Here is a 9,787-nt window from a genome sequence, read left to right as displayed (position 1 = left end):
ACCAGGGTGGCTGCTAAAGTCCTGTTTGGGGTCTGGCCCTTCACAGAACAGGTTTTTTTGTCCCTGGCCTTGAAAGATAAATCCTTGTGTGTGGGTGTGTGTGTGTGGGGGGGGGGTGATATTAAACGATACTCCAAGGTGACAAGGAAAGACCCTGCCTTCTCGTTATTTACAAGTTCTGGATCTTTTTTTTTTTTTTTTTTTCTCAAATATCGATTTTTTTTCCTTAGGACCTTCCCCAGCACCCCAGGGCACAATGCCCAGAGGGGGACCCACCTCAAATGCTCCTGAAACTCTGCCTAGGGAGAGGTCCCTTCCCACAGCCCTGAGGGCTGAGTGCATGAGTCTCCCCCCCCCCACCCCCCCACACCCCCCAGGCCTGAGGAGGAGTCAGTAATCTCCCCTGGAACTTGGCAGAGATAACCCAGAGGGCTAAGGAGGAAATGTAGCCAGGTGTGCACTTCTTCAGGAGTTCTTCCAAAGGACGGGCACCTCCCTGGCCCTCGGGGAGCACAGCTGAAGTCAGAGCCACGTTATTTTTTGTTTTTTTTAAATTATCACCCAAGGATATTTGTCCATTGATTTTTTTTTTTTTTTTTTTTTTTTTTTAGAGAGAGAGTAGAAAGGGGAGGGAATGACAGAAATAAATATTGATGTGGGAGGAGCCTGCTACAGAGGTACGTGCCCTTGACCGATATCGAACCCGAGACCCTTTGGTCCGCAGGCCGGCGCTCTATCCACGGAGCCACAACGGCCAGGGTCGAGCCGGAGGTTTCATTCCCAGAAGGTCTTTGTCCTCCTGGAGGGGACGTTAGGCGGAGAAGCATCTCAGGGCGTGGGCCAGCTCTCTGGAGCTTCAGACTTTGTTTAAACAAACCCAGGACGGCCCACTTTCACCCTGAGCTCCGGGAGGGGCAATGGGACGGTTGGAAGGGTGACAGCCAGGAGTTCAGTCCCTGGTGGCTGGCAACCCGCCCCCGCCGGCCCCAAGGCCAGAGGGCCAGGCTGCACCTGTGTCTCCCGACGCAGGGGACATACCCGCCTTCTGACCCAGCCAACCCCACTCCTGGGCATTGACGTCCTTAAGGTGCTGGACACCAGGAAATGTTCTCTGCGCGGCCAGGACGCGGAAACAGACGGCCATCACTAGGTGACAGAGAAACAAACGTCTCGTCCCTGCAGCGGGGGTGAATGAACGGGGGAAACCCTTTATGCAAGGCGGGGGAAGCCAGCCCTGGCCGGTGTGGCTCAGTGGATAGAGCGTCAGCCTGCGGACGGGAGGGGTCCCGGATTTGATTTCGGTCAAGGGCACTTTATTCTTTCTCACCATGAATGTTTCTTTTTATAAATATATATATTTATTGATTTCAGAGAGGAAGGGAGAGGGAGAGAGGAATAGAAACATTAATGATGAGAGAGAATCATGGATGGGCTGCCTCCTGCACGCCCCATCCTGGGGATCAAGCCCACAACCCGGGCGTGTGCCCTTGGCCAGAATCAAACCTGGGACCCTTCAGTCCGGAGGCCGACGCTCTATCCAGTGAACTAACCTGGCTAGGGCTCTCATTAATGCTTCTCTCTCTCTCTCCCTTCCTCTCTAAAATCAATAAAAATGTATTTTAAAAATACCAGGTATACCAGTTAATAATGGGGATTTTTCCCAATAGATGGAGTTGATATAGATGTGATTTGATAAGTATGCTATTTGGTTGTATTGCTCCTTCAGATGACTGCTTGTTCCGATCGATGGCACACGCACTTTCTGAGCAGCCCTTCCACACGTACGAAGAGCCCTGACCGGTTTGGCTCAGTGGATAGAGAGTGTCAGCCTGCAGACTGAAGGGTCCCGGGTTCGATTCCGGTCAAGGGCATGTACCTTGGTGTGCAGGAAGCAGCTGATCGATGTTTCTCTCTCATCGATGTTCTAACTCTCTTTCCCTCTCCCTTCCTCTCTGTAAAAAAAAAAAAAAAAAAAAAATCAATAAAGTATATTTTAAAAAAATGTACGAAGAAGTGGAAAATGGGGTCTCTGAATGGTCTGCCTCAAAACAAAAGTTCTATTGGGACGGTACCCACCAATGACCCGACAGATGGGGGAAATGTGTGGCCGGCGACGGACATTACTTTGAATAAAGCACTTTTGATGTTTCTCTTGAAATTACTGTGTTTTCTTTGATGACAAAATCCGCATTTTTTAACCGGTTAATAGCTAATCCGAATACCGGTTAAAAATGCGGATACTGCCAAAACTGGTTTGGCTCAGTGGATAGAGCGTCGGCCTGTGGACTGAAGGGTCCCGGGTTCGATTCCGGTCAAGGGCACGTAACTTGGTTGCGGGCACATCCCCAGTGGGAGGTGTGCAGGAGGCAGCTGATCGATGTTTCTCTCTCATCGATGTTTCTAACTCTCTATCCCTCTTCCTTCCTCTCTGTAAAAAATCAATAAAATATATTAAAAAAAAAAATGCGGATACCGGTTAAAAATGTGGATTTTGTCATCAAAGAAAACACGATAATTTCAAGAGAAACATCCAAAGTGCTTTATTCAAAGTAATGTCCGTCGCCGGCCACACATTTCCCCCATCTGTCGGGTCATTGGTGGGTACCGTCCCAATAGAACTTTTCTTGTTTCGAGGCAGACCATTCAGAGACCCCATTTTCCACTTCTGCGTCCGTGTGGAAGTGCCGCTCAGAAAGGGCGTGTGCCATCGATCGGAGCAAGCGGTCGTCTAAAGGAGCAATGCAACAGAACAGCCTACACATCACATCGCAGGTACATCGACATACGTGTGACTCCATCTATTGGAAAAAATCCGCATTAGTAACCGGTACCCCTAGTCGTCACGCGTGCACGAACCTGGGAGCTTTCTGCAAAGTGAGAGAAGCCAGACACACAAGGCCGCACAGCAGACCCATCCACCCTCCCTCCGCTCCAGGCCGGCCCACAGGAAGCAGACAGGTGGTCAGCAGGGGCCGTGGGAACGGGATGGGGAGTGAGTGCTCCTAGGTGCGGGGTCTGCCTGTGTCCCAGGCTGCTGCTCTGGGGGCCGGGCCCGCAGGTATGGCCCTACGAGGCACACCTGGTGCCAAAGTCCCTCCACAGGAGGAGGAGGAGGAGGAGGAGGAGGAGGAGGAGGAGGAGGAAGACAAGAGGGGGGAGGGGGGAGGGGGAAGAGGAGGGGAAGGAGGAGGGAGGAGGGGGAGGAGGAGGAGGGGAAGGGGGAGGGGGGAGGGAGAGGAGGAGGGGGAGGAGGGGGGAGGGGGAGGAGGAGGAGAAGGAGGGGAAGGGGGAGGGGGAGGGGAGGGAGAGGAGGAGGGGGAGGAGAAGGGGGAGGGGGAGGGGAGGGAGAGGAGGAGAAGAGGGAGGAGGTGGGAGAGGGAGAGGAGAAGGGGGAGGAGGAGGGGGAGGAGGGGGAGGGGGAGGGGAGGGAGAGGAGGAGGTGGGAGAGGATGAGGGAGGAGGAGGAGGAGGAGAAGGAGGAGGGGGGAGGGGGAGGAGGAGGAGAAGGAGGGGAAGGGGGAGGGGGAGGGGAGGGAGAGGAGGAGGGGGAGGAGAAGGGGGAGGGGGAGGGGAGGGAGAGGAGGAGAAGAGGGAGGAGGTGGGAGAGGGAGAGGAGAAGGGGGAGGAGGAGGGGGAGGAGGAGGAGGGGGAGGGGAGGGAGAGGAGGAGGTGGGAGAGGATGAGGGAGGAGGAGGAGGAGGAGAAGGAGGAGGGGGAGGAGGAGGGGGAGGAGGAGGAGGGGAAGGGGGAGGAGGAGGAGGGGAAGGGGGAGGGGGGAGGGAGAGGAGGGGGAGGAGGAGGAGGGAAGGGGGAGGGGGGAGGGAGAGGAGGAGGGGGAGGAGGAGGAGGGGGAGGAGGAGGGAGGGGGAGGGAGAGGAGGAGGAGGGAGAGGAGGAGGGGGGAGGAGGAGGAGGGGGAGGAGGAGGGGGAGGGGAGGGAGAGGAGGAGGAGGGAGAGGAGAAGGTGGAGGAGGAGGGAGAGGAGGAGGGAGGAGGAGGAGGAGGAGAAGGGGGAGGGGGAGGAGGAGGAGGAGAAGATGGAGGAGGTGGGAGAGGGAGAGGAGAAGGGGGAGGAGGAGGGGAGGGAGAGGAGGGGGAGGGAGAGGAGGAGGGGGGAGGAGGAGGAGGAGAAGGGGGAGGAGGAGGGGGAGGAGGAGGGGGAGGGGAGGGAGAGGAGGAGGAGGGAGAGGATGAGGGAGGAGGAGGGGGAGGAGGAGGAGGAGGAGGAGGGGGAGGAGGAGGGGGGGGGAGGAAGCCCTCTCTGAGGACCAGGGGGGAGAAAGAGGTCAGGAGAGGCTGTGGGTGCAGGGACCCGGCTTCATCCGTCATGTGGTCGGCTGCCCCAGGGGCTAAAGCTTCAGAAACCCCTTCAGCCACCTCTGCGGGATGCGGGGCTGGCCGGGAGCCTGCAGCTGGCCGGACCTGTTCCCGCAGAAGCCATGAGCCAGGTGCCCAGGGCCCCTGTACCCTCCGCGTGGGTGACTCAGCTGCCACAGACAGGAGCTGCCTGACATGGATGATGGGCAGTCACGAGCCTCACAGGACATCCGAAAGGCACGTAGCAGCAGCCGTAGCAGCCGCTGCCGGCCTTTGTCACTGCTGGGCCAGGGGCAGGGACCAGGGCTTGGGACTTCCCAGAACTCCCTGTTGTGGGGGGTGCCCTCCAGGCCTCTGGGCCCCGACTCCAGAACCCTGGGCCGCCTGCTCCCCAGCCTGGCAAACCTGTTCTCCCTCCAGTCCTCCCGGGCCCGAGTGGCACCAGGTGTGTCTCGATGACGCGGCTGCTGCCGGCTTCTTCCTCCTCTGGGAGAACAGCTTCCTTCTCCCTCCCAGGTTCCCTCTGCCAGCCACCCCCGGTCCAAGCCACCGCGGTGGGGGGGCCGGACCCCAGGGACCCGTGGAGAGTCTCGCAACCCCTTTCTTTCCGCCTCAAGACAGCCCTGGGGTTTCCCGCCTGTCGGTCAGGACTGGGCAGGCAATGCCCCGGCAACCAGCAGCCCCTTCAACCTCAGCGGCTCCAGACTCTACAGGGTGGCCTCGTGCTCTGCTCTGTGGCCACGGCACAGCTGGCGGGGCGGGAGGGGGTGGGGGGTGGGGGGTCCTCCAGGGTCCAGGCCCCGGGATTTACCTGCCTCAGTCTCGGACGGCCCACACCTGGGGTAACAGCTCAGGAAGGGCTGTGAGAGTCCCATTTTCAGGGCAACACGGATTCTTCCGCTGGGGACCCAAAAAAGGGCTTCTGGGGGACATAACCCCACACAGCGATCTGATCATAAATCCCCAGCTGGGCTGCCAAAACCGGTTTGGCTCAGTGGATAGAGCGTCGGCCTGCGGACTGAAGGGTCCCAGGTTCGATTCTGGTCAAGGGCATGTACCTTGGTTGCGGGCACATCCCCAGTAGGGGGTGTGCAGGAGGCAGCTGATTGATGTTTCTCTCTCATCAATGTTTCTAACTCTCTATCCCTCTCCCTTCCTCTCTGTAAAAAATCAATAAAAATATGTTTAAAAAAAAAAATCCCCAGCTGGGCCCTAGCCAGTGTGGCTCAATGGATAGAATGTTGGCCTGTGGACTGAAGGGTCCCGGGTTTGATTCAGGTCAAGGGCACGTGCCCAGGGTGCAGGCTCGATCCCCAGCATGGGGCATGCAGGAGGCAGCTGATCCATGATTCTCTCTCATCATGGATGTCTCTCTCTCTCTCTCTCTCTCTCTCTCTCTCTCTCTCTCTCTCTCCATTCCCCTCTGAAATTAAAAAAAAAAATATATATATATATATATATTTTTTTTTTTTTTAAAAAGGGAGACGAGCCCTAACCGGTGTTGCTCAGTGGATAGAGCGTCAGCCTGCGGACGGAAAGGTCCCGGGTTCGATTCCGGTCAAGGGCATGTACCTGGGTTGCGGGCACATCCCCAGTGGGGGGTGTGCAAGAGGCAGCTGATCGATGTTTCTCTCTCATCGATGTTTCTAACTCTCTATCCCTCTCCCTTCCTCTCTGTAAAATATCAATAAAATATATTTTTAAAAAAATAAAAAGGGAGACCAGGAAGGTACCCAAGGCCTCACACCCGGTGACGGAGGCCAGGCATGAGGATGGCGATGGCTGTGGTGGGTGTGGCTGCGCTCCGCCCCGTGACACAGGGCAGAAGGGTTTTGTCCCTCCGTCTCAGAGGACTGGCATCTTCCCCCCAACGCTTGCTCCCTAGCCTGGAGGTTCCCCAAGTCCCCCGGGGGAGGCCGGGCAATTGGCCAGCAGGACACGGACCAGGAGCCACGAGGCTCATCTGAGGCCCAGCTGGACTCGTCCCGCCCCCCTCCCTGCCTGTTTTCTCCCCTGAAATGTGTGTGTGTTGGGGGGCTGCAGAGGCTAAAGTCTAAGCCAGCCGTGGGCAAACGATGGCCCGCGGGCCGGATCCGGCTGTTCTATCCGGTTCTCTTGCTCTCCCCTCCGCTCCTTTACTTTGAATTTATATTCGTTCACACAAACACTCCATCCAGGCTTTTGTTCCGGCCCTCCGGTCCAGTTTAAGAACCCATGGTGGCCCTCGAGTCAAAACGTTTGCCCACCCCTGGTCTAGGGGCTCTGTATGCAATTGGGCATCAGTTGTTATCAGCTTAAGATACACCTTTATTTTTTAAATATATTTTTATTGATTCCAGAGAGGAAGGGAGAGGGTGAGAGAGATAGAAACATCCATGATGAGGGAGAACCATGGATCAGCTGCCTCCTGCACGCCCCCCCCCCCCCACACACACACACTGGGGATCGAGCCTGCAACCCGGGCCTGTGCCCTGACCGGGAATCGAACCCTGACCTCCTGGTTCCTAGGTCGACACTCAACCACTGAACCACGCCGGCTGGGCTAAGATACACCTTTATAACTATGTTTATGTACATGCCAAAGTAACCACACAGAAAAATACAGTTCCACACACACACACACAAAGGAAGAAATCAAGGCGTATTCACATTTTAAACATCAATAAACCGGCCAGTATGGCTCAGGTGGTTGAGTGTCATCTGATGCACCCAGCAGGAGCCGGTTCGAGTCCCAGTCAGGGCACATGCTCCTTGGTTCAAATCCCAGCTCCAACTGTTGGGAGACCTGTGACCTGGGCTGGCTGCCCCCACCTTTGTCCTCTTTCTGCTTCCCAGCAGAAACCAAGTTGGCACCGGCCTGAGGCCTTTGCTCTGGATGTTACCGCTGCCTGAAACATCCTCCCAGGCCATCCAACCATCGGCTCCTCCCAGCACGCAGGTCTTAGCGCAGTGTCACCTCCTCCGAGAAGTCCTCCGTGACTACCCCGTCTCAAGCACTCCCGACTCACTCTGAGCCCAGTCATTGCCCTAGTCACCAGTTACGGCCTCCGGTTTTACGGATGGTGGTGGCGCTGACTCATTCACCCCTCACTTCTACCTCTGGAATGAGAGGTCATGACCTTCTGCTGGGGGGGGGGGGGGCAGTGCAGGTCCCAGAGCTGGCCTGCCCTGGCCTCCACGGGTGCCACGTCCGAGTCACCAGCACATCCAGGCCCTTCCCTTCACCGTTTTTTTTTGCAACGCCCTGGGCCATTCGTAACACGTGCGCAGGCCGCCTGCGGAAAGTGCCCCGTTAATGTGCGTGCCGGGCGGGAGAATGGAGTGCTGGGAAGAACTCTGACCCCGCGTCACTTTAAGACGCATGCCAATTTCACGAGGAAAGATGGGCACCGTGGCCCAGCCGGCGTGGCGCAGGGGTTGAGCGTCGACCTAGGAACCAGGAGGTCAGGGTTCGATTCCCGATCGGGGCACAGGCCCTGGGTTCTGGGCTCGATCCCCAGGGTGGGGCGTGCAGGAGGCAGCTGATCGATGATTTTCTTTTTCTTTTAAAATATATTTTATTGATTTTTTACAGAGAGGAAGGGAGAGGGATAGAGAGTTAGAAACATCGATCAGCTGCCTCCTGCACACCTCCCACTGGGGATGTGCCCGCAACCAAGGTACATGCCCTTGACCGGAATCGAACCCGGGACCCCTCAGTCCGCAGGCCGACGCTCTATCCACTGAGCCAAACCGGTTTCGGCTCGATGATTTTTTCTTATCGATGTTTCTCTCTCTCTCTGAAATCAGTAACAACTTTTTCATGTTTTAAAGATGGACTCCGTGGAATAGGGTCATTACACCGGCAAGGCCCTCACCACACCTGTACCCAGGTACGCTCAGGCAACCACCGGGCTCCTCACAGCCCCGGGGGTCCTGGGAGCGGGAAGGGAAGGCTCAGAGAAGGGTAGCAACATGCTTGGCAACACACAGTAGTGCGGGTGGAAAGGGACAAAGCCTCCCGTGGCTCTACAGGGAGCCTGGGGCTGAGCCATTTTGGCTCCGTGGATAGAGCGTCAGCTCCATGGAGTGAAGGGTCCCGGGTTCGATTCCGGTCAAGGGCATGTACCTTGCTTGCAGGCTCGATCCCATCCCAGCTCTGGGACGGGTTACATGGATGTTTCTCTCGGTCTCTCCCCCACCCTTCCACTCTCTCTAAAAAAAAAAAAAAAAAAAAAAAAAAAAAAAAAAAGGCAATGGAAAAATACCCTCGGGTGAGGATTCACACAAAAAAATAACCAAAAATAAAGGGAGTCTGAGAGGAGGCAGGAGGAGGCTGGAGGGGTGGGTGGGCTGGGCCCTGGAGGGCATGGGTGCTGGAAGGTGGCCGGCGATTGCATCAGGGTGCGTGCTGCCGTGGCCTGGGGCGCCCTGGGTGATGCAACCCTGGCAGACGGCCACTCACCCACGGAGGTGAGAGCCGGCCCCGAGCCCCAGTTCCACGGGACGGTCCAGGGCAGCTCCGGCTGTGGCTGCCCACACGGACCCACGAGAGGCTCCGTGGCTTCTGGGACCTTCACGCCCCTGGTTCCCCCAGATATATATATATTTTTAAATTTTTTATTGATTTCAGAGAGGAAGGGAGAGGGAGAGAGAGAGAGACACATTGATGATTAGAGCCAATCACAGATCGGCTGCCTCCTGCACGCCCCCCACTGGCGATCAAGCCTGCAACCCGGGCCTGTGCCCTTGACCGGGAATCGAACCCGGGACCCTTCAGTCCACAGGCCGGCGCTCTATCCACTGAGCCACACCGGCTCGGGCTGGGCCGAAGAGAGTTAATGTCCAGGGGCTGCACGGAGCTAACGTCCCGGGATCCTAGCCCAGCGTTCGGGCTGCTCACCACATCTGGGACGGTCCTGGTCCCCGTCTCCGTGTCCTGGTCGCCGGCCACCCGAAGGGCCACGTGCCGCAGGACGTGGTCCTCCCGGGAACCCAGCTGCCGGCACCGACCGTGGGCTCCCAGCCTCCGGGTCGGGGTCCGCCTGTCTGAACCCCGAGCCTGCAGCGTTTCTTAGGGTCCCCCCTGCACGGAGACCAGTGCCTCGGTTTCCCCACCTGTACACGTGTGCCGGCCCCTGAGGTCCCCCCCCGGTGACATGTTTTGTAAATGTGACACCCACACCCACGGGGACATGTGTGTTTGCTCACAGGGCGAGTCACGCCGAGGTCAGCCAGCACCTGCGTCCCCGCGGGCCTCCCCGGTGACCTCGCCTGGAGTCCTCACCCTCCGTGGCGTGCATCCCCCCTGATGTCCTTCCGGGGGGGGCTCTCGGGGTCTGCCCCCAGGGCTGTAGGGCCCGCCCCCTCACAGGCCCACGGCTTCTGCACGTAGAGCCAGCACAGCCAGGGATACAGCAGACTTCGGCTGACTCCCGGCCGGCGTGGCTCCGTGGTTGAGCTTTGACGGATGAACCAGGTGGTCACGGTTC

The sequence above is a fragment of the Plecotus auritus genome (genome assembly GCF_963455305.1).
Source record: "Plecotus auritus genome assembly, chromosome: 13".
Taxonomy (NCBI): Eukaryota; Metazoa; Chordata; class Mammalia; order Chiroptera; family Vespertilionidae; genus Plecotus; species Plecotus auritus.
The sequence above is the reverse complement of the archived record's forward strand: the minus strand, read 5'-3'. Positions refer to the sequence as shown.